General features: G+C 38.3%; 1 protein-coding gene and 1 pseudogene across 2 annotated transcripts in view; both read right to left on the reverse strand.

Annotated features, from left to right (window-relative positions):
* LOC149084018 (arrestin domain-containing protein 2-like) overlaps nucleotides 1–25,273 on the reverse strand; it is a 125,786-nt gene that overhangs the window by 49,306 nt on the left and 51,207 nt on the right. The window lies entirely within an intron of this gene.
* Nucleotides 15,625–18,217, reverse strand: LOC149084020 (dipeptidyl peptidase 3 pseudogene; annotated as a pseudogene). The gene has a single exon (XR_016192938.1). The product of XR_016192938.1 is annotated as a dipeptidyl peptidase 3 pseudogene (transcript).

Consider the following 25,273-nt stretch of genomic DNA (forward strand, 5'->3'; position numbering starts at 1 on the left):
GAAGGAAAAATAAAGACACTGGACTTAGCGCTTTATTACTGTATTTTCAAACTAGATGGATATTTTTTTCAGCGAAAAATATCAATCTATTTCCGAAGGAAACTAAGCTACATAATTAAGACTATTACTGGCAAAAATTTTCTTGTTCTTCATCTTTATTTTTTTACTATTGCCCCCTAAAGTCTGCTGCAGAGCCCCTAGCAGGCCCGTAGCCAGAAATTTCGTTCGGAGGGGACCAAAGTGATAGAACACTAGATTCGGCCATCTTTTTCCGGTCAGTTTCTCACATTTTGGGGGAGACCAGACCTTCAAGTGTCCTCCCCCAGCTACGGCTGGCCTCTAGGCATGGGCCCATGCATCCTGGACCGGGGGCCAATTTTTACGGGCTCTAACAAGTGAATTTGTAGTGTGGAAAGGAAGGCCGTCTTAAGAGCGTCATGGGAACTCCGGCCAAGTGATTTTTCTGAGGCTCTACAGCAAATTCTCGAAAATTTCAGCCGGTTCCCATTTTCGTGAGGAATGCGCCATGCATTAAGACAGCAATGGTGAAAAGACAAAAAGTAAGAACTGCCCTGTTAGCTTCCTTGGGAGGAGGAGGTTACTTAACTGCAAATTGACGAGTGCGTTTTCTTTCATGCATACATGTAGAGTCAAACCTAATTATGACAGCCTGCATGAAATTACGTTATTGTTTCGCTCGTTGAAACTGAGATAAAAGCAGGGTCGTCTTAATACATGAGCCGAGTCCCAAATAAAGGTCTATATCCGCACCGTGTCTGACACGTGCGTCGGCCGAGTGTAGGTCATCAGACGGCCAAAGAATAATTCTTTGCTAAGCAATGCAGCCGTTCACACATCTCCGCACCGTAACCGAGCACCGTCACCGCACCGCCACCAAGTAGTTTATTTTATATTTCTACGGTGACGGTGCGGTCTCGGGAGAGAGAGGAGATATATCTTTTATCTAAAAGAGCTCATTTTTATTTTATTTCGCTTCTCAATTTTCATCAATTGCGGAATTATTAATTCTATTTATTTCTTGATTTTCATTAATTCTGAATTTTCAATAATTCCGAAATTATTTCTTTTGTTAATTATAATTTTTCTCATTGGTACTGAAATAATTTCTTTCAATTATTTTTAATCCATCGATTCTAAAGTTTTCATTAATTTTGGAAACGGTTTCTCACATTAGTTTAAAATTACCTCCATTAATTTTTGTGTTAATTCACATTTGGGTAGTTAGTTTTTTTTTGTATGGGTGTATTTCTTAGCGTTCGTGTATATTCATGACGCCGATTCCCTTTTCTCCACAAAATATATGAAATCTGGTTAAAGGGAGGGGGTGTGTCCTAAACATTTTCCGTGCCCCGAAATTGTTCAGGCGCACCTAGCCCCCGGTTCTGTGGCACTAGCGTAATATGTAGAAAACATATGGATAAACATTTTCACAACTTGGATGGGAAAACATAGTTTAAAATTATGTTTCATAGCGTATAACGAAATTTTGCCGGGGAGATTTTTGTTAAAATAATAACGTAAACTTGGAAAACTAACTGGGTTTAATTTCTGATGCTCTATAATAATGATAATTTTTCTGGTTTGAACATAAATAGAAAACGGTTCGAAAATTTTTGGGTTTTCTCTTATGTGAAAGTATAGGAGACATTTTAAATTTGGTGCTCACATCAGACGCAACATGTTAAGCCGTAAATGCTCAACCCGTGTCCTGTGCTCCAGATGTGGCCCTCGGAAGCATTTGATGTGGCCCGTGACAACAAAAAACAAAACAAACCTCTCAAGTGGTCTCAAGCGCATTTCAAAATTACTTGAGTGACTAGCGGCACACCTCCAGTTCACTTAAGTTGATCGTGATACATTTGCAGATTATCCTATTGAGTGGTTAGTGTCACATTTCTAGATCTCTCAAGTGGTCCGCGGCACGCTTGCAGATCACTTAAGCGGCACGTGACACTTCTTTTTAGATAATTATGGAGGATCGAGGCTCATTTCTGGATAACTCAAGAAGCCCGCGAAATATTTGAAAACAGTGAAGTGGCCCACACCTTCCAAAATGTTGAGCACCTTTGTGCTTAATATCTGACAAAGATACAGCGACTGGGACTTTAGCAATGAGTGCTTCAAATTATTATCGAATACTGGTGAGTCATTATCATTGAATCAAGCCCCGGCAGACTAAACACCCCAATTATTATTGATTTTAATATCCATTTGCCATCTGCAGAGGAACCAATTTTTAGTTTAGAAGATTCCACGTACACACACAGAGTAAAAGATACGCGCGCTCTTTCGTACAATATGCTCCTACTGAGCTGAGATACACTTCTCCGAGGTGTTATCGGAATTTGACACCACCTTCTCCTACAGATGATTATATTTATGATGGCGGTTGACTCTGAATAAAAACGAATGTATACGTGAGGAAGAAAGAGAGAGTGTGAGTAGCACTCTCCCCACGCAGATTGTTTTAATTTCTATATACAGTAAAACCTCGTTAACTCGTCACTCTGATAAGTCGTCATTTTTCTTCAAATCTTTCCAGCTCTCATAGACCACAATGTTATTAAACATTTTCACAGACCTCTCCTCTATATTAAATTGGTAGTGTGAAAAACAAAAAATGATGAAAACCATATCAGGCCCCCAGGCTTCAGCTCTGTCAGTCCCACTCTTGTGAGGGTCATGCCCGGGGGGGTCTCATGTCCATAAGTGACCCCCACCTTATGATATTTTGTATAGTACAATAAATTTTGGAAATAAGTAGGAAATATGTAGGCTGTTTATTTCCAGCTAAGTATGGGACTACCATAGTACCACTTTGCCTAAGGCACCCATGATGTTGAGACGGCCCTGAATAGAACTTGGACTAGCGGGGGGAAGAATGGGGCGGGCGGCAAAATTTAGGGAGTGGCAGTTTTAGGTGGGAACAAAGAACACTATTACAAAATTATCGAATTTCAAAGTTGTGTGGGGGTGGCAAAATGTTTTCCCCGAGCTGCGAAAATCTCAGTTACGGCCCTGCTTTAAGAGAGAGAGCGAGCAAATTACTACACTAGAGATATCTGTAGCACGCGTGGCAGGTCGCAAGTGTTTCTTGCGCAGGTGCGCTGCTGTCTCGTCGTGGCGCGGATAGTGCCACCTAGTGGTGCACGCCTTTGCCACAGCGAAATCGGAAACTAGACTCCACTATGTTTGCAACCTTGGAAGTGGCAAAACCAGTTTTCTGTTCAAGGTGGCGTCTGATCGCTAAAAAAGACGGCGTAGGGAACAACCATTGTCTGTAGCGAAAATATTGACGTCACACATTGCACAAGTATATAGCGGATAGACAAACCAATACCTTTATTTATTCTGAATACACAAGCTATACGTCACACGTATTACGCTTTTATTCTTTACAGCCTTGCTTTGAAATACTAGGCTGACTCTTCAGCCATCTTTGAGCAAAAATGTGATTATCGTTATATAGCTAATAATTTTTCCCCGTCCCCTGCTTTTTTATTTTTCCAACGATTTCCGAGACATCAGTATGTATATTGCGCAACTATGATTGCATGTATATTCTCACAACGATTGTATGTATATTGTTACAACGATGATTGCATGAATATGTTATATTTATATGTTGACAATACATAAAATTTGTCACAACGGTTATATGTAAACTGCCGTAAGTGACCCGGTAAGCGGAGTGACGGGTTAACCGGGTGACTCACTAACGAGGTTTGACTGTATATACAATACTTTCGTCAAAAAGTGGAACTGCCACCAAAATATCTCTCAAAGGTAGATGGTTTCGATTTCTTTTTAACTTCAAAAGCATTTCAGATTTGAAGTCCAATTTTCGACGTTACCGAAATTACTGTCACTGCTTGGAACAGTAGTTCTCAAAGCGCTTTTGTGCGTTCGTATGGACATCGTGCCCACAACAACCCCTGTGTGCCCACCGCACCCTCTGGACTCACAGATAGCATCACCGGTTTACATGAAACAAGCACAACTCCGACAACATAAATGTGTCAAGTTCACGTATATACACACGTTTTTGCATGTACCAATTCGTTTGAAAGTTCCGCAGAGGAATGTGCATGAGGCGCATGTACGATTAAGTAGTAGTAGTTCTCAAAGTGTACGTCTAATACCAGCACAAGAATTAAGTTAGTAGACTAAAGCCGATGTTTGTACGTCATGGCTCCCTGGGGCGTCACCAACTTATGTCAAGAGTGTTGCGGTGAGCTGTTGATATTGATGTGCGCCTGTTTAAATGTTCAAAGTTCTGAAGTGGTTCTTGATTAGAGATCAGACTATTCTGGTTAGCCACGGATTACAGAAGTTTACGAATTACTGGCTTATACGCCAGTAATTTGCAAGAGAAAGGCCTGATTCACAATCTGGTATCAGGCTTTTCTGCCTCTATCTACATATATGTATATACATATTCTCTCGAAATTCCATTGACTTCGTACCTCAGTGACTCTACACGCACATCGTTTTACAAAACATGAACTGGAGCAAAAAAAAAGAAAAGAAAACTCGAGCCACTATGTACTGGAAAAACGAATGTAAGAAATGTGGGGTTTATTCTTCTCATTTCAAATGATTGAAAGGAAAGAGAAAATAAAGTCCCACACTCTCTCTCTCTTGTCGTTTCCGTATTATCTGCGGTACCGATTAAGATGAAAAGGAATCGAATCTATTCTCGTGATGTCCCTTCTCCATCTATTTTCCATCAAGCATAAATCACCAAACTCGGGGGCATCTTCTCCAATGCCATCGTCGAATAGAAAGGGGGAAGAAAAATGGAGGCTTTGACTTCAACTGAATAGTGAAATAAATGTTCAAAACGACCTTACCGTAAATAAGAAATAAAATAAAAAATAAAAAAATCAAGATGATAGGGGAATTAGAATGAGAAGAAAAAAAATATAGAAATCATTTTTCTTCTCTACCATGTGGAATTAATATTTTTTTACTTTGCTGAAGTGCAGTGCAGTGCAAGATACACTTGCCCCGCCTCTGAGTAGGTCCGAAATGATGTCTTGTAATATTATCAATGATTCTTTCTTTTTACCCTTATTTCGGTCATTCTAGATTCTAGAATGACGAAATCCAAGTCATTTGGAATAACTTTTTTTTTGTTCTGTATTCTCTCTTATGGAATAATGAATGTCTATGATTTTATGGGTTAGTACATTTCATGTACATTTGACTACGTCTACTAATGTTTGGAGGTCGTATGACAGAATTCAGAGTGGTTTTTTTTTCTGTACACGTCCCTGTTATTAGTTTCTTGGTTCTATTATGTGAACCGAAGATTCGTGTATTTTGGAAAAAAAAAGAGACTGTTGCGTAATAATCGTTAACGATTTTTCCATCATTATAATATCCACCTTTTAATCATCACCAAAATGCATTATTATTTTTTAGTTTTACTGCATTTTATATTTTTTCACCTCACTATTGGTATTATAAATATTATTAACTGTGCGTGTGTCATAAACCTATTACAAATTCCGAAATTACAATTGCCCGACAGCATCAACCGCTGTCGAGATATTGTTGCAAAAGAACTATTGATTTTTACCACCTCATTTATCTGCCGAATATGTTTTTATTTGCAATATTCAACAAGAATGTCAAATATTATTTTCAATAAAGTTTTGAAATATCCAGTTTGCACCTATGGCTGTTTTTTTTTTTCAGATATTGTTTACAACAATGACTTTTAAAAGATGAAGTTAACTATAATGATTTTTTTAAGATGCTGTTTGTAACGATGCGATGCTGTGATGTTTATAACAGTAAGTTTTGAAAGATGTTGTTTTTGAAAGATACTTTTCCCAATAATAACTTCTGTCAGATGTTTATAACAATGGTTTTTTTAACACTTTTCAATACCATAGTATGAAAAAATGAAGTAATTGTCATGAAAAATGTTAGGTCATTTTAGTTCTAATTAAGGCCTAAAAACAAAAAAAGAAATTAAATATTTGCAAAATATTATTTAGTACACAACGAATATTTAACTTGGTACTTTACTGTAAAGTTTCATCAGCTCTGTACGCTTACAATAAAAATAAAAAATATCAATCCAAATACAGTCACCCCTCGGTTTACGAACTCAATAAGTTCCTGAAAAATCTCCATGTTGATTACGTCTTCCATGTGTCTCCAAAAAACTCTTGTTTCTTCGTCGAAACCTCAAAAACTTCACCCACCTCAGACATCTCTGCTTCCAAACGTCCATCCTTCCTGTACTCTCTTATGTCTGTGAAATCTGGAACATCCACACAGATTGTTTCAAATTTAGTTTCTTTCCTCGAACAATAACCGATTGGAACAACCTTCCGTCAAACATTATTGATTGTACGACAGTTTCTGACTTCATTTGTAACATCAATCGTCTCTGTCAAACTTCACCACCGCATTCCTTTGTATAGGCCTCGGCCGAGAGCAATATTGTATAAAGTCCGTTCGAAACCGAATTGTTCGTAAACCGAAACAATTTTTCCCACGAGAATCAATGTTAAATGAATTAACCCATTCCTTGCGCCCTCAAGTTTTATAGCGTGAATTTATTTTTGCAGCAACTCCTGTGCATAACGGGAAACTAATGAAAATTATTTACATAATAAGCTATTGACAAAAATGACCACAGTATGAGCAGACGAAATAAAATGATGCTAGGACCATGCCTGGTTTCATTAATATCATCTATAATCCCAGCGTCAAAGCTCTCAAAATCTCTGCCAGACACAATCTCACTACAATATCCTCCAAGCCAAATTCATAGTTCTGTAAAATATTTACAGCTAAGCTTTGTCAATGACAGCAAATGCAATACGCGATTTGCAATGTAGAATTTTTGTATAATATTTTTAGAAGTCATTGAGAGTGTTAGTTTTAGGCGAAAAATTATTGTAAAACATTTCTGAAAAAAGTTTCTGATGTCTTGAAGTTTGAAATGGCCTGCTGATCCATGGATCACAGATTGGATAATAGGAGTCGTATTTTTGGGCGTGAACGTTGCTAAGATGAAATCAAATTCTTCAACTATAAAACTATTCAATTTGTAACTCTTTTCCCAAATAAAAAAAATAGCCACTTCACCACAGACCTTGACTTGAACATCCTCGAGAATAAGTACTTTTTGTGTGTTCGTAAGCCAAGATCAGTCGTAAACCGAGGGCTGACTGTATGTTGATTAATACAGTTGCATGAATATTTTACCTCCAAAGAAAGAAATAATTTGCTTTATACATTTACTAGGGAGCATCTTATGAAATCAGTGCTTTTATTGCAGGACACAAAAGTGTAATGCAGTAAAAACTTTTACAGGGATGAAACATCTAACTGAATTTTATTAATTAACACATTAAAAGTGCGCTGCAGTAGTCACACTCATGCTGGTAATCTTAAAGTGAGGCATACAGCCTTTATACTTCAAAATATTAACGCCCAAAAACGTATGTAAAGGATGATATGAGAGCTAAAAGTTGGTAGTACAGTACTTTAAATACCGTCAGCACTGAAAGAATTAAACGATGCTGTTTACAACAATGGTTTTTTTGTTTACAGATTCTGTTTACAACAATGCTTTTTTTGTTTGTTTAAAGATGCTGTTCAAAACAATGTTATTTTTAAATATTTTTTAAGGATGGTATAATATTGACTTCTTCTATGTATTTCTGCGAAAGCCGACATATGGCCTTCCACATAGACAGGGTCCGACTTTGACATGAAGGGTGATCCTAGAGAAAATGGGAAATAGACCCCCCATGAGATTGTTGTCAAAAATCTATAGTTAGTCAGGCAATAGATATTGTTCAAATTTTGGGGTCTCCAAAATTATTCAATCCTGCGTGAATGCCTCATTTGTCCATGTGGAAATCGGGCCCCCTGCGCATAGATCAGGGGTCTTCAACCCTTTTTCTAGAGCACTGCCTGTGTCCATCATCAAAGCAACCTTTTCGACAAGTTCGACATACGAATGCATGAAATCAGGATGATTTCAATTCTATAACGCAATTTGTACAAGGTAATTTCATTGGAACGTTGATCAAGTGCTCACGAGCACGAAATACGACACGAGCATCTAGCACTCTTTGTGCTTCAGGGAGCACCGTGGTGCTCGCGAGCAACGGGTTGAAGATACCTGACATATAGATGGACAGAATTCTTTTCCGGTATCTGAGGAAATAAACCTTACATATTTATTTTAATTTCAATTTCATAAATTCGGTATAAATTGTTAATTAAAAAATAAGATTCCCAAATTAATTCTGGACTTGGTTATCGGAATATTTTTATATTAAAGAACCCGCTGAAAGACACAGGAACCCTAAAGATATCATTTGGAACGTTGCAGAGAGAGTGAACTTAAATAGTTATTAGACTTCCATTGAAATACCAATGTTTCCAGCAGTATGGACTAATCATAGCTGAAAAAATAATAAATTCCTTTTTTATATGAGGGCCACTCCTTTTCGTTCATCATACAAATAAGGTTCACAACAATAACTACGAAAAATTGAAACTCGTGTTTGTTTGTTTTTATTCATGAATGGAAGAAAAGGAAACTGGAAATGTTCCAAAAACCTGTCATCAAAATATAACGCTGTTTCTGATTTGATGGAAAGCAATAATAATAATAATTTTCTCAAAACCAATGAAATTTGTCCAAAGCTTGTGGACCGGAACGATATCGAAAGCATCAAAAGTAAGCAAACAATTGTTGGCTATTTTTATTTTTGTGTTAACTGCATCCTCAGTATATTTTCATCCCTTGCCTCCAATCACAATATTTGTGATTATAGACGGTTATTTTTATGACGAAAAAATATCAAGTTCGTATTTTTTATTTATCTTTATAAATATCTTTTTTTGATCTTAAGTGATTTTATTAAGATTTCTAAGTATCTTTTTTATTGGTACTGTATAATAATGCATAAAATTTAACAGCTGCTACTAAACCACACATATCTCTCGTCTACATTCTTCTGCGGAATTTCTCACTAATTTGTACGTGTTGGAATGTGCGTGTACGTGTTGTGAACCTAGCGTGAAGTTTGTTGCTGTGTAATGCTTGTTATGTGTAGTGCTGCCATCAATTTCTAACTATGAGCGAAGTAAAATGATTGAATAATTGTACCGTGTTTGTAGGCCTGTTACTGCCTGTGGCGAGATTTTCTAACTTTTTCTTTAATAACAAGACTTTTTAACGGGGAGATCGGCTCGCATTCGCAAAGTTGGGAACCACACAAAACCAATTTCAGCCACCACCACTGTGGCGACGGTGGGATGCGAAAAAATTTAACAGCTACAAAACGTTTTTGTACCTAAAGATTATTTTTATTACCTCTCGATAACGATCACCCATGAGACCAAAACTTTTGTCCGATAACGGGGAGTGTCCGCTAATGGGGAGGTATGATGTACAGTGAACCTCATTTAAACGACTATCACATTCATACCACGTTTGGCTTCGACCGCAGTTGGTTCCTATTTATTAAAATGTATATGTTACTGTGATAGCACCGGCGGTTATTCATAATCACACCAATAGTCTCGATAAAGAAAGTTTGATTAATTTCACTATATTAACCACTTTTACTGGTGATCATGCATAATTCCCAAATAAAATGGAAAATTTGATAAATATGGAAAAATGTATAACCTTTCTTTTCTTCATTAAATCAATTAATTATTTTTACCCCGCACATAATACGTGCGCTCTACTAATATTTAATTTAATTTGCAATAAAAATTAAATTAAAATAAGTGTGAAGAAGAGGTAAAACACATTCATACGAGTAACAATACTATCAGTCTTGTAATGTTGGCTTTCTTCTCACACGTGTCAACAAAACCAACATTTCCATTCGGAATCACCATCCTGGACCTTAGTTATGTTCAGTTAATTATGTAATTAATTAACGATTCACCTTATTTACCAACACGAGCTTGGGATTAAACATAACGTTAGTTGAAAATGATAAATTCTAAGTTTATGACCATAATAAATTAGAGTTTGCCTCATTTTACCGTCCGCTAACGGGGAGTGAAATACATTAAAGCCCTTATTCCACGGGACCGAGTGATCAGAGGTGTCCGTTAGATGAGGTTCCACTGTATCAGGAAAACGAAGATAGCATTGTTATAATGATTTGCGTTTTATTTACGGTTAACATTAAACATTTTAGCAGATAAGGTACTGAAAATTTTTAACAAATCATTTAATTTCACGCTGCTTATTGACTCCAAAAAGTAAGCATATCATAAAATTTACTATGGAGCACTTGCAAAATTTCATAAATACTGTATATTTTTTTTAGTGGAAGCGTGAAATCACTCAAAATTAAAAGAAAATAATTTCTTTAACAACACATAATAGCTGGATTTGAAAAAAGATAAGAAAAATATTTCAAACGACACACAAAAGATCTTTCTTATCCCGTGAGTCCCCGAATGTAAGATAAGCAATAAAGATTCGACGCTTCGTTCCGGAAACCGAAAATTGTTTGGGTTTCTTACTGACACGATTTTCACAATAGCGTGTTTTATTTCCTCTTTCATTGGTTTTTTAACGTCATTTTCTTGTTCATAAACTTCCGTTTCCTAAGAAAATAGTGTATTCTTGAGAAAGAAATAATAAATTTATACAGTGTAAGTTTGTTTTTTTTTCCTTTTACTATTTTTCGAGAACCGTTTCATCACGTTTTGAGCGCCATTAAATTTTAAAATAATAATTTTAAAAGCTTTTGTTGCTCTTTCTTTTTTTTTTTGGACGACGTTCCTGACAGCAGGAGTGGCAACAGTGGCATCTTATGTTGTTGAATGAAGTGAAGGGGCTTAGAAATAATCCATAGTATATATGGGAGCGTTCCCATCGAAAATGCATAGAATTTTCAACTGTTAGAATAGAAGTTTCTTACGACGAATGGTCGTCTTCGCGACCTTGTGGCAGAAGCTGTGTTGAATCTGATACTTTGTATTCACTGGGAAGTTAAGTAAACTATAACCCAGGGCGGCAAATTCTCATGATTGGTGGTCAAGAGCGTCAAATTAGATCCGGAGGAGGGTGGCAAAGCCATAACCCCCGTGTCCGTCCATCTATATAGATTACTTCACCAACACTGGCCATATCGCTGTATTGAAATTTACTGTCATTAATGAGATGGGTTGAAAATGAAAGTGTCGTCTATTGGTGGTCGCCTCAAGTTCGTTAGGGGAAAATATCTTATCGTCCCTCGGGTTTGAATCTGGGACAGTGCCAGCAAGGCCCTCACATCCTGTAGCGGGGCCCCCTAGTCTGGAATTTTTTGCGGGCCCCTCGGTCAGACTTTTTACGGGCCCCAGGGCTAGAGCCCTGTCAAACCCCCCCCCCCTATGTGGGGGCCATGAGTGTCAGCAACCTCCACGGTGGTAGCATCTTACCATCACGTCACTAGGGCGCTCGTCTACACAGGCTGTCCCAAATTGTTTGCACAACAGATATCTGTGCAACCTTTGACTTTAGAAACATTTTCAATCGCAAAAACTATTCAAATGACTTGCACTTAGCGTCATAATTTGTTTGAGCGGTCATATAAATAAAAAAAAATAAAGAAATTAACTTTTTATACAGTCTTCGTGATGTAAAACTTCCAATTATTTAAAAAATGTAGATCCAGCTCTAAAAAGTTATTGGCAGAAAGTTCATATTTTTGAATGCATATTTTATTCATAACTAGCAGAGCCGCAACTAGATGCTTTGTCAGCCTAGGCAAGAACGCAATTTAGCACCCTCAATCCCTCGTAATGTTGGAGGAAAGGTTAAAGAGTGAAATTTGCGTCCCTCTGATCCGGCGTTCTGGGCACCAGATCCGCCTGTCGCCCCCTAGTTGTGGCCCCGATAACGAGATAAATATTTCATATTTATCGAGATATTTAGTATTTAAAATAATTGCTATGTTTTGGTGACTCTTATGTCTATTTTTTGGCATGCTTTTATTGGCTCAAAGTTGCCATATTAAGGGACTGTGCATAAATAGAATGAACTAATAGTTCTATTTTACCATTCACAATAAATAACAATTTTATTTTTTTGGCAATAACAAAATTTTTACAACTTTGAATTTAATTCACGTTGCGCAACTTGTGAACCACACCCTAAATCATTGGTGATAAATGCTGAAAACTTCGAAGTCAAATGGGTAGGTCTTTCTGTATCTCCGTTAATATTGCATTTAAAAATATGCATTTTGCAAGACATTTTCGTAATGTTTGCTGTCCAAACTTTTTTTTTCTAAAAAAAAAAAAATGTCCCGTTTTCTTCAATTATTTTCAACGAGGCTCGTTCAAATTTTCGAATCAAGATTATTTTCATGATTTTGGAGTTACAATTATCATAATATAATCTATATCATAATTGATTGCCATATAAAAATATTTATTTCACATATTTGTCAAACATCTTCATTTTTTCTGTTGAATCGAATATTTACCCATTCCAACTTGCAGTGGCCCTCTATTTCCCGTCATAGGCAACTTTTCAGCAATTTTAGCGACAGTTGCCATTTTTTTAGCGACAGTTTCATTTGTCTTTGAGAGTTTTTTTTTTTTGGTTGTCATTTGCATCTTTAACAAGGGCAAGTAAAGGTGTCAATGACAACGAAAAAAAAGAAAAACAACAAAAACTGAAAGACAAATGATGTTAGCGACAAGGGCGTAGCGAGGGGGGGGGGGACTTGGGGGTCTGGTCCCCCCCCCCCGAAATGTGAGAAAATGACCGAAAAAAGGGAAAAAGATGGCCAAATCCATTGTTCTGTCACTTTGGTCCCCCCCCCCCCCGAACGAAATTTCTGGCTACGCCCCTGGTTAGCGATAAGTGCAGCGGCAGAGTTCTAGCGTTCATTCAGCCAGAAAAGTTGTCAAAAGCAAGTAAACTTTACTTGATTTTGAAAACTTTTCCCGCTGAATGAACGCTAAAACTATCCCGTTGCCGAGATCTCTTGCAGCTCTGCGTCTCTTCGAATTAGGCGGAGTACATAGTTTTTCGGGCTGCAATTCACAGATTTACTTGCTTTCGACCATTTTTTTTGGCTGTAATTGGCAATTTTATTTGCTTTTGACAATTTGTTTCACTGTTATTAGCAACTTTATTTGCCTTTTGGAAATTTTTTTCGCTGTCATTGGCAACTTAACTTGCCTTTGACAATTTTTTGGTGGTAATTGGCAATGTTCCGCATGGATCCCAATTTCCCATATTTTTATGAAGGAAACATATAGTCATGCTAGGTATTTATCGTGTTGTGTTTAATTATAATTTACTACCGGAACACACTGCTGTCGCGGGCCGAATGAAACCCTTTGGCAGGCTGCATTTGGCTCGCTGGTTGTGTAGTGTGCACCCGTTTTGTGGCGTCTGCACGTGCAGAGGTAAATCCCATCAAAAATTGTGTTTGGGTGGCCTATACATATATGTGTGTACATGTTACGGTCAAAGCCCAATATCACCGTGTTGACCCGGCCAATCTCCGAATTTCAGGCACTGGCCTTCCAGTTTTCGAAGTTACTAGAGATCCCTGGCTAAAATAAAAGGCATGATTCAGGGTCATCGCCAAATTGGCGTATTTTTCTGTGATAGTTATGGCCCTTTATAATTATGGACAACCCTAACGATCAAAGGAATCAAAATATCAACATCTTAGGGTGTATTGATATCGCGCGGACTGGCTGAATTCGAGCTTCAGCCGTAAAATATGTGTATTAACATCATCGTCGTGCATCATCACCCCCCCCCCCCCCCCACACAGACCTTTAGGGCCATCTTCACCTAGGACGACTTCATTTTCAGCCATTTGCATTTTATCAGATTTCTGTGCCGTAATTAGCGGTTTTGTTCAACTTTGGCAGCAACTGCCCGTTTGGAGATCCTAACATGACCGTATGTTACATGGTGACCCGCATGTTAAATTTGCAGCCAGACTTAGTGGAAGGTTCCTGACGATATTCTCGATACAGGCTACCATCGATGTAACACAATCTCCACAAAAAGCGCCAATGGTAGGTCCAGATAACTGACAAGTAAAAAGTACAAAATAATCTAGAAATATCTAATGGTGTTCAAGTAAATATGGTCGGTCTTGACCAACTGTAGTTTGTTGTGAACGGCTATGACCGATGCGATTTCGTAATATAAAAAAAATTGCACCGAAGACGAATCAATGTACTGCCATCTAAGTTTCAACAATTATACTATAGAAGCTTCTTTTATATTTCTTTTTCATGAATACTAGATGACAGCAGCTGTCCCATCCGTTTAATTCTTCTGATGAGATGCCATCCATCTACTCCACCATGTATGGCACTTAACATACCAATGTTTTGGCGTTAAATCAATGTTCAAGAACTAAGTGAAAAGAAATTGAAATCCCCACCCCATAATTTAGTAGTAACCTCAAATATAAACAATTTTTTCAAAGATGATTAACTTAACATCTTGAATCCTATATTGTGAGGAGCTATATGTTTTTTTTGCACTAAGATTTTCTATAAGCCTTAAAGCCTACGTACTTCAGTGAGACTAGGCCTTAAAATCATTCTCAACCCTTGTGTATATTTTAAATTTTTCGAAAAATTCTCGAGATTCAAAGAAAATTGTTTTTTTTTGCTTTCAATTTATAAAAACTTTTTTTAGAATGAGAGGAGATACAGGAGGTGGGCAACCCCCCATCCCTCTAACATCACAGATATGCGGGTGATCAGGGCCGTAACTAGGATTTTTGCCACCCCTACAACTTTAAAATTCCATAATTTTGTAAAGATGTCCATTGTTCCTACATAAAACTGCCAGCCCTGCAACTGATCTACAGTGAAACATCAATAAGAATACTCTACAGATCAGGAAAAAAAAGTTGCACAAGGATTTATCGTTATATTGAGTACTGGAGTTTCACTGTATGCATCAAAATCACATCATGAGGCTTGGAATTGTTTCCACCAAATCCTTTCAAAAGTGAATCAGAAACGTGATGGAAAAAACTAAAGATGAAATCTACTTTTTGAAAGTGTTGACAGCAATGACAACACAGTTGAAGATAAAAACAAAGATGCCACACCATATGACGACTTGTCTTTCAATGCAAATCTTGGAGAATCAAAAGAAATGGATTAGAAATTTCATCGCATGAAAATATAACTTTTTCTTTCTAAAACAAGCTGATTTGTAAAAGTTGGCTTATATACACAGGTTTTCAGTTCATTGTAGTTTCAGTAGTCCTGAAGTTGAAGGGGGGGGGGGGTATGCCTACACAGGGGAATATACCACAATGGTTTTCAAAAATTTGTCACTCAAAGGCTTCCTTGCCCAATTCATGATTCATCTGTGGCGCCCCAGAATAATTTAGCAGACATTTTCAGTTTAAAAAAATTATGTATGTAAAAGCTAGCTTAAATAAATATCTCTAAGTCGTCACGATGCCCCTGATAAAGATTGGTGACGCCTCTAGGAGCCGCAACACACACACTTTAAGAAACACTGATAAACGGTAATCCTAAACTTGGCAATGAAAAGATAATTGATACATTTGTTATTCAAAGCTCAGCCTTGCATATAGTTTCAGAAAATAACTATTGTAATTATTGTTATCCAATATTTCACTTTATACTGTATTTTTTACAATTATTTCTCATACAAAAATAAAACTGCTCGCATCGTAGTAGTTTTACAAGCTGTTATTATCAAAACGATAAAAATCCCAGAAAATTCAACAAACTTTCACGAAATAAAAGACAACGCGTAATTCAATTATTAGAAAACAACACTTTCAAGGGAGGAAAAAAAACGGAAGTTCACTTTCATAGAAAGTAACCGGAATCCTTCTTCCACAATTCCTCGAGAATATCTTCCAGTTCATCTTCGCCATTGAATCGGTCCATCCAAGACTCGATGAGTCCCTCGACGGATGAATCATAATTGCGAAGAACGACACTGCCGTCTTTGATTGAGGTGTTAGCCTGGACAAACATTTTCCTTGGTTTCTTCCTGGCCACAACGATCTCCCTGTATTTCTTGAAAGGGTAAACCCGCCCTCCACCATAACTTTTGTCTCCTACTTTGGAATAGCCATGGAACATCTTGGTGGCATTCTCGATGTCTGCTGTTGACTTGTAGAGCTGCAGCTTCCGGAGGAACTTCTCCATCGCCGGTACACCAACCGTCAGGATCTTTTCCCTGTCCATTGTCATCAACAGATCAGGCTTCCCATCGCTACCCTCTGTCTCCTCCAGGTTCACAAATTCCTCGCCGGCTTCCAGCAGCACCTGCAGTATGACGTAACGAGCCTGGCAATGTGCCTGGTTCCAGCGTTCACTGGCAACGTCGTATGTCTGCAGACCCTCAAGGCCCTTGAGACACATGCCGAACCAGGTCACGTATATGACATTATCCGCCTCGATCTTGTCCTTGTAACCAAAGATTTCCAGGATCTGGGGTACAATACACAAGTGCAGGGCAACACATTCGGCCCTGCACTCCTCATAGGGAGATCCCAATCTGCCAAACACAACATCATATTTCTCGTCATCCTCGTACCAACTCTTCAGCTTCTCATTGGTTTCCAGATGCAGCACGACGTCCTTATCAAAATTGAAAGTGTCATCTTTATGTTTCTTGAACAGTTTACCACTGCCGTGACCGAGCAGCTCATGCAGACCAACATTGACTAGAAATGAACCGATCCGGTATTTCGACAGCAGTTTGTCGTCTTCCGCGGTCACGTAATTAGACTTTGACCCCATCAGGTTCGAGTAGATAACATTATCCAATGAGACGTTTTTGAAGCCCTCTGTCTGTCTTATCTCCTCATAGTTGGGGATACATATTCCATATGGTATGCTGCTCCCAGCAAATGTCAATATATCCAGGGAGGTAAAGTCCGGACGAAGAAACTGATCCTTCTCATATGTCTTTGGCCATGGCAACAGCGGTAGAAACTTTTCCGCATTGCTTACGAGCTCAGAGAACTTTTTGCTTGTATCCTTGTTGACAACCGCCACAAAACCTTCAAACTCCCCACGTATCCCATCCGGATCAGAGTAGACCTCAATGAACCCAATATAAGTCTCAACGGCGGGTCCAACGTCTTTTATCCAGAACCGAGAACCCTCCTTATGATGGTCCAACAAACCCGAATCAAAGCTCTGTATATAGTTCTCCAACATCTCAGACTGGTTCTTATTCGCAACATATTCCTTGGCTTCCATCAAGCACCCGTTCACCTTTTTCAACAGGTTCGCGTAGTCACCATAAGACATCGAGAAGTCACAACCCGTCACCCCGGGCATGGGTTTCTCCTCGAGACCATTTTTCTCTTTCACTGAGGCGAACCGCACTTCGTAGTGGCAGTTTCCAGACTCATCCACAGATTTGAATGCTCTCGTGTTATAACCATCTACGTTTTTTTTCTGCATGAACTCTTTGACGCGCTCAGAATCTTCCCGAGTGAAGTTCTTCGAAATGTATGTCGTTGTAGCTTTATCGGGGAACCCGAGATGTGTTTCAGTTTGCCCCAGGGAATACATCTTCTCTAGACAACGGTCGAGGAGACTCTTCACAGCTTCGGGTTGTTGCTCGAAGGCTTTGCTCTTCAACACTAGTTTCTCGAACTTATCCTTAGAGAGATTAGGTATGAACTTACTGCCACCGAAGCTTTTATAGTTGCCCATATTAGTCAAAATTCCACAAGCGTAGACAAGAAAGGCCTTGAATTCCTCCTCGTCGAACTCGCACTGGGATACAGCGACATCTTTGAGATCGGAGATAGACTGAGATCGAAACAACTTACGGAGCAACACGAAGATCAAGGGACTTTCGGGGGACATTTGGACGAGCACGATCAGTCCGCCGTACCACGAAGCACGAGACAGGTGGTGGGCGTACAGCTTCTCGGATTCGGTGAGAGCATCGAAAGCTTTCGAGCAGTCCAACGCGACCACTGGCTGGTCGTTCGGATAAGTGTTATCTGCAGCAGCCGACATTTCCTTGGCGCAGTGATTCACGAGCAGACGACGACGAGAATCGAATAAGATCACTTTAGGAATTGAGGAACTACGAGAAACGAAAGATTTCACAGCGCTACGTAATACCCTACGTGCAACTAACATGGGATAAGAAAACAAACAAGACGGCCGCTTTGTTTAACCGGTACCGAACGGTCATGAATACAGCCTTGGTAATGACTGATTTTTCGCCCCTCTCTCAGTGGATCAGAGTAGATTTGAGCGTCATCTTCTAGCGTTTTTGCAAAACGTTAGTATGAGTGCGAAGGACAAATCAAATGACCATGATACAAGTTAAACGCCAACTCCATGCTAAAAATAAGTAATTTGGCTGTTTTGACGGGGCCGTAACTAGAATTTTTACCGCCCGGGGCAAACATTACTCTGCCACCCAACAACTTTAAAATTCGATTATTTTATAACGGTGTTCTTTTTTCCACCTAAAATTGCCGCCCTAAATTTTGCCATCCGGGACAATTGCCCTACCCGCTAAAGTTAAAGCCCTGGTTTTGAGATTTAGATTTTAATTGGATACCATACACTTTTTGAATTTAGTATAGTTTTTGAATTGTAAATAATTTTTTTAAAATAATTTTAAAATTAATCAGTTGTTTCCCCGTCCATTCATTACAATCAACTCTCGGGTTACGAACTTAATTCGTTCCAGAAGTTCATTCGTAAACTGCATTGTCTACAAATCGTTACAAATTTGAATTGTTCGTAAACCGAAATAGTTTTTACTATAGAAATCAGCGTAAAGTGAATTAATTCGTTCCTGGGGCTGCGAAGATTTCTATTCCGAATTTTTACAACAGCTCCCTGTGCATGATCAATTGCAAATTGAAGAAATTACCATAATTCGAAGGAGATGAAATGCAAACGGAATAGAAACGATGCCAGGGTAAAGTCTGGTTTCATGAATATGTATCATCTATAAGTGCTCTATAATACGCTTCAGTGTCAAAAACGTCAAAATCTGCGCTTCCGACACAATCTAGCCACAAAATATACTATAAATCAAATTGATGGTTCTGTAAGACACTCGCTGCCAAGCTTTGTAAATATAAAACTATGCAATGTTGGATGATGGAATAATGTTTCCAGAAGTTACCGACTGTTAGTTCCATGTCAGACATTATTGCTTGTGAAATGACCCTCTGATCCATGGGCTGGAGTCTAGGTCAATGCGTCGCGCTCAACTTGTCGCGGGACATTTCGTCGCAGCATCAATTCGTCGTGCAACAAATTTGTCTCAGACTCATTTCGTCGCGGTACAAATTTGTCGCAGACTCATTTCGTCGCTGTACAAAGTTGTAACGAAGTCATTTCGCCACGATGTCAATTCGTCGCGACAATTTTTGGTTGTTCGCACCGATTGTTCGCAAACCAAGATGTTCGTAAACCAAGGATAAACTGTATTTAATTTTTTTTAAATATTTACAATGAAACCTCATTTCAACGACACTCGATACAACGATATTTTCTGGAATCTTGTTTGGGATTTCCAATAGTAAATGTTAAACCACCTCTCATTACGATATCCTTTATTATGAAAAATCTCTACGTATAACGATAAAATATTGGTGAAATATTCTTACAAATTATAATTTGTGAGAATATTTCAACAAATAATGTACAACAATATTTTTTAGTACACAAACGTATGCTAGAATTCTTTAGAATTTTATAAAATGTGAAAGTTTGATAGAGAAGATATAAACTTATAAAATCTGAATTTAATGTTTTTAAAAAATACATCTCACTGGTCAATTTCTAAATCTTAGGATAATTTTACTAACACATGCCGAATAAATATTTCTATAAAATTTCTGAATTTTTGGTGCACACAGTCAGGGCCAGAACTAGAGGGCGGCAATTGCCCGGCGTAAAAATCTAGGGGTGGTAAATTTTAGATGGAAACAAAGAACACCATTATAAAATTATGGAATGTTAAATTGGTGGGGGGCAGCAAAATCATGTTTGCCCCTGTCTGCAAAAATCCTAGTTACGGCTCTGCGCATAGTTTTCTTTTATCTTACGGATGTGCTACAGAAACTTCAGTAATTCGATCTGAGAAAAACACATTCAAAGTTAGTTCCTTGAATACTTTACACGGACATCCATTTTGCTTCTTTCTTTTATTTTAAAAGAACAAATTAACCGATTGACACGAAGTTTGTTTTGTACGTCCAGTATTTCATTTGTAATTGAATTAACTTCACTTTTGAAAAATCGCTATTTCTTAGCCTAAGCGGTCGTGACACCCCTTAACCCATTTCATTAATTTTAAATGTATTTTATGTAATTTGAACACAGTTACTTTTATGAACATTTGAATGTTTTATAGTACTGTATAATGCCAGTCTATCCCCCATTTAGGAGAGGGAAAGGTATAGATCTCTATAGGAGAGCTTCTATACCACCTCTAAGACCCGTCTCATCTTCAAGTTTTTACTCTCTTCCATAATGTTGTTTAGGAACACAAACGTTCCCTGGTCGCTTAAATAAGAAAATCTACGCAATAATTGAAAATCACAAAGTTGTGGTTCAATTCGATTGCGGCAGTAGTTCTGAAACTGTGGGTCGCGACCAACAGAAGGGACTTCCCTATCATGTCTCCTTCCACCATTTAATAAACATGAGCGAGAGAATTTCTAAAATAAAAAACATTTGATAAGAAATTAATTTTAATTTTTCGCAACGCAAATGAAAACACGATGTGTATCTCAAACCAATGTATATGTATGTTTTACTTTGAATGAAGCTGATTACGGCAAGACGTGAGAATGTGGAAGGGAGTTCACCGATAAAATTCTTGTCAAAAGGGGGGTCGTTAAAGGAAATTCTTATCGACAGGGGAATCGTGCTTAAAAAAAAGTTTGGGAACCACTTGATCACACCCCGGTTTCAATTTATTTTCTCTTTCTGGTTCGTACTTTTTACCACTGATATGTGATCCAAATTACACCGAATACAAAAAACAGATACTTCAGGCGATGCGCCCACTATTTATCATATAAAAAAACAGAAAATATGTGTTCACCGATAGGTTGCCCTGCCACTCGCCAGATCATTTTGTGGATGAAACCCCCCTGAAACCATTTACGTCTTCGATTAATCGGTAATCTTTCCCCCCCCCCCTTTTTTTTCAACCTTTTGTATGATATTCTAGAAAAGGTGTCGAAATAAGATATTGAATTAGAAAATAAATTGTACTTTTCAATCCGCGAGACAAATATGAAGTATTTCTGTCGCTCGCGGGAAGAGAACTTGGTATAGTGTGACCATATGACATGCATTTCACGGCACATTTCCGTAATTTTAAGCGTTCCAATTTTTTGCATAAAATTTCCCGCGTTTTCTTCTATTTTTATGAGGTTTACTCGAGAACTTTTGAAATCAAGAATTAGGATTTTTTTTTCATCATTTAGTCGTAATTATCATGGCATATAACAATGTTCATTTCACATATTTCTCAAACATATTGGTACATTTTGTTCGGTGCGTTATAAATTTTTAGCTATTGCGTCTTGTGGAAGCTCCCTACTTCCCGATATTGGTGATTTTTCAGCAATTTTAGCGATAGTTATCAACTTTACTTACCTTTGACAATTTTCGTGGCCGTAATTAGCAACTTAACTTGCATTTGACAATTTTTTTTTTTTTTTTTGGTGATAATTTGCGGTATCCCGTATGGATCTCGATTTTCTATTTCCCGTATTTTTATGAAGGAAATATAGTCATCCTAAATATTTATTGTGTTGTGTGCTTTGATACTGTTCTACTAGAACACGTTTGGCGGGCAGCATCTGGCCCGCGGGCCGTAGTTTGCCCATTACTATCCTAAATAATGATGCAATATAGGATGATGTGTGGACATAGAGTGACTGTATGGCCCGTATTTTACGGGGAAATCTCTTTATTTGCCTGTATTTTTGGCCATCCAATTCGAATATCTTTTACTTTTGCTAAATTCTTATCGTTCTTGCTGACTCTCAGATATTTCAGAGCATTTCTAATCTTCACAATTTATATTTTAGTATTTCCAGAAATGTTCTAGGCCAGAGTGGTCTTCAATTCATGGTACGCTGGGCAACTTGTGGCTCAACGAACTCTTTGTAGTGTAAATATACTAATATGTACGTAGGTATAGTTAAGGTATATGTTAAGAGTATACTAACATGTATGTAGTATAGCTTAGTTGCCCGCAGGCCTCAATGAAATGTCAAATGAGGACTGCTTGTGTCAATGTTTGAAGTCATCTGCTCTGGGGAACCTCTATAACCCATGTGTTCCCTAGAATATGAATATCATTTCTAGGGATTTCGTAATAGTAAAAAATATTGAGAAAAATATGCGCTTTATTACTTCACTTATTCCCTTTCTTTTCTATTTTATCATTTCGCAAATCACTTAATCCCTCTCTCAGCATACAAATTGAAATTGAACAAAAAAAAAAGTGATGAGTGATTTTTAGAAGCTCATTTGATGACCACAAATCACCGTATAGCTTTCGATGCGGAATCACAGTGTTCGAAAAAAGAGCTTCACAAGCAAAGTGTCCTAGAAATGCAAGGGGTGGAGGGATTGCTTACCCGATATACATGTGCACGAGGCACAGGGCCGCAACTGGGGGGGGGGGGGAGCAGGCAACTCTCGTGACCCGGGCGCTGGACCAGAAGGGGAGAAAATTTTATTCTCAAACCTCTCCTTCAACATTACAAGGGGCGCCAAAATGCGCACTTGCCCCGGGTGACCAAACATCTAGTTGCGGCCCTGACGAGACATGATCACCACTTGAAATGAGTGGAAGGCTTGCGTACTCCTACAAATATGAGGCAGACATGAGCTTGAAATATGTTGGAGATCTGCTGATCCCTAAACACGCGTAGAAAGAGCGTGTACTCCTCTCCTTGATATGCGTAACTTAGCACGCATACCGGGGAGGGGGAAGGGAGATTGAGTGTTGTTGGACCCGCTGGTATATTGTTCAATGAATAAACTTTTTTTTCCTTGTTAGTTTACTCCAAGGATGCACACTACTAAGCCACACATGCACCTCGTCCACATTCCTTAGCGGAATTTCTAACGAACTGGTAGCCTACATGTTGGAATGTGCGTGTACGTTTTGTGAACCTAACGTGAAGTTTGTAAGTTTGTTACTGTGTTACGCTTGTTATGTGTAGTGCTGCCACCTGCCATCAGTTTTTCCTAACTATGAGTGGAGTACAATGAGTGAATAATTGTACCGTTGTAGGCCTGTTGCTCTCTGTGGCGAGTGCACACCGCAAAATCTCTTTAGCCCGCGTGCCAGATACGCAATATTTTTTCCTCCTGCGGGCCAGAAACTAGTATCTATAAGGGATGACCACATGACTTGTATTTTACGGGGCATTCCCGGAATTTTGGCTGCTCCAACTGTCTAAAAAAAAAATCCCTGTTTTCTCTCTTCAATTTCAACAAAGTTTACTTGAGAGTTTTTGAAATCACGAATTAAGATTATTTTCATAATCTATAAAGTGTATATATATTCACTCACATCTTACATTATTATGTCAAACATAATTATGGTTTTTTTTTTGTGAGTTACATTTATTTTTACGTATTTAGACTCGCAGTGGCCCTCTACTTCTCGCCATTGGCGGTTTATCAGCAATTTCAGCGATAGATGGCATCTTTACTTGCTTTTGACTAATTTTTGGCTGCAATCGGGATTTTTACTGACTTTTGACAGTTATTTTAAGTGTGGTTGACAAACTTTACAGACAATTTTTCAGCTGTAATTGGCAACTTTACTTGTTTTTGACAATTTTTTTTGCGAAAATTGATGATAACCCGTATAGATGTCGGTTTCCTGTATTTTTATGAAGAAAATATGTTCAGCCTGGGCGTTTATCCCGTTGTGTATACTGATACCGGAAAACCGATCGTGGGCCGGATGGAACCCCTTGGCAGGCCGCATTTGGCCCGCGGGCCGGAGGTACAGCAGTTATATGCGATTTCACGAACAATCTCTTTTGCTTATTTCTAGGTATCTACTGTTATTCTTAAGCTCAGAAAAGATTCTGACCCTCATCAGTAAAGTGGTTTCAGTAAAGAAAGACCGGCAAATATCGCCAAATATTGACAATTAACAACTAAAAAGAAAAAAACTGTTTTTACAACGTAACAATAATATACAGGGTGCATACAATTCCATCTTAACGCATGGACCTCAAGAGAAGAACGGAGGGGCTCACAAAAAATCTGGTTGAAATTTTCAAGAATTCTCCATGTAGGGCCTCAGAAAAAATCACTTGGCACGGGGGGTCGGCCCATGATGCTCAAAAGACGGCCCTGGGTGCATAGCTAACTCCTCTCACCGCAAATTATTGGCGAACCGTTCATCCTAGAGGCGTATACTTCCAATTAGAAAAGTATAAAAATAACACATAGACCTCAGATGTGTCATTCATATTGCAAGGGATTGTCTAGTTATTAAATTAAAGGAAAGATAATTTTTGCACACACACTTCTATCTTTCTAAAACCAAATCAGAAAGTTGTTGCAAAAAAAAAAGAAAAAAAGACGTTTCCAAGTGCAATATTCGCTGAGATATTCAAATTCAAAAATAGGAAAAAAGTTATGAAAGAGCAGCATAAACTAACGGACAACTTCTTTCCCAACTTTTGTCCGATTTTTGAAATTAAAGACGGTTCAAAGGTTACATAGAGAAATCATGCCGAGTCGAAACCACTGAAGCTATAAACATAAAACTTGGTCAGTAGTTTTCGTTTGTAATGTAGAGACTCACACTAAAAACATGGATATTTCAAAATTCAACATCTATATGTACTAGTGGGGGAGGGGTTTCAAAGGTTAATATGTGGCGCACTCATCGCTGAGCCCAAACAGCAGAAGCTGTAAATATGAAATTTGGTGAGTATTATATTTTATAATACAGAGAATCACTCTACGACGGGATAGCTGAAAATTTAATCCCCAGCGAGCGGGGGTGCAAATGTTATATGGGGGGGGGGAATCATTGCAGAACAATTTTCAGATGACCAAACCCACGTGAGCGAAGCCACGGGTTACAGCTAGTGAGAAATAAATGAGGAAAAATGAAACAGTGTGGAATCTCTCACGGCCCGGTACGTCAGGGCGCGGTGGTTGAGAAACACTGCTCTAGAACTGGGGAGTTCTTAACCTTTGTGTTTCACCGACCCTT

Source organism: Pholcus phalangioides, unplaced genomic scaffold, assembly GCF_987345545.1.
Source record: "Pholcus phalangioides strain wild (caught in Gottingen) unplaced genomic scaffold, Ppha-v1.0 ptg000008l_1, whole genome shotgun sequence".
Taxonomy (NCBI): Eukaryota; Metazoa; Arthropoda; class Arachnida; order Araneae; family Pholcidae; genus Pholcus; species Pholcus phalangioides.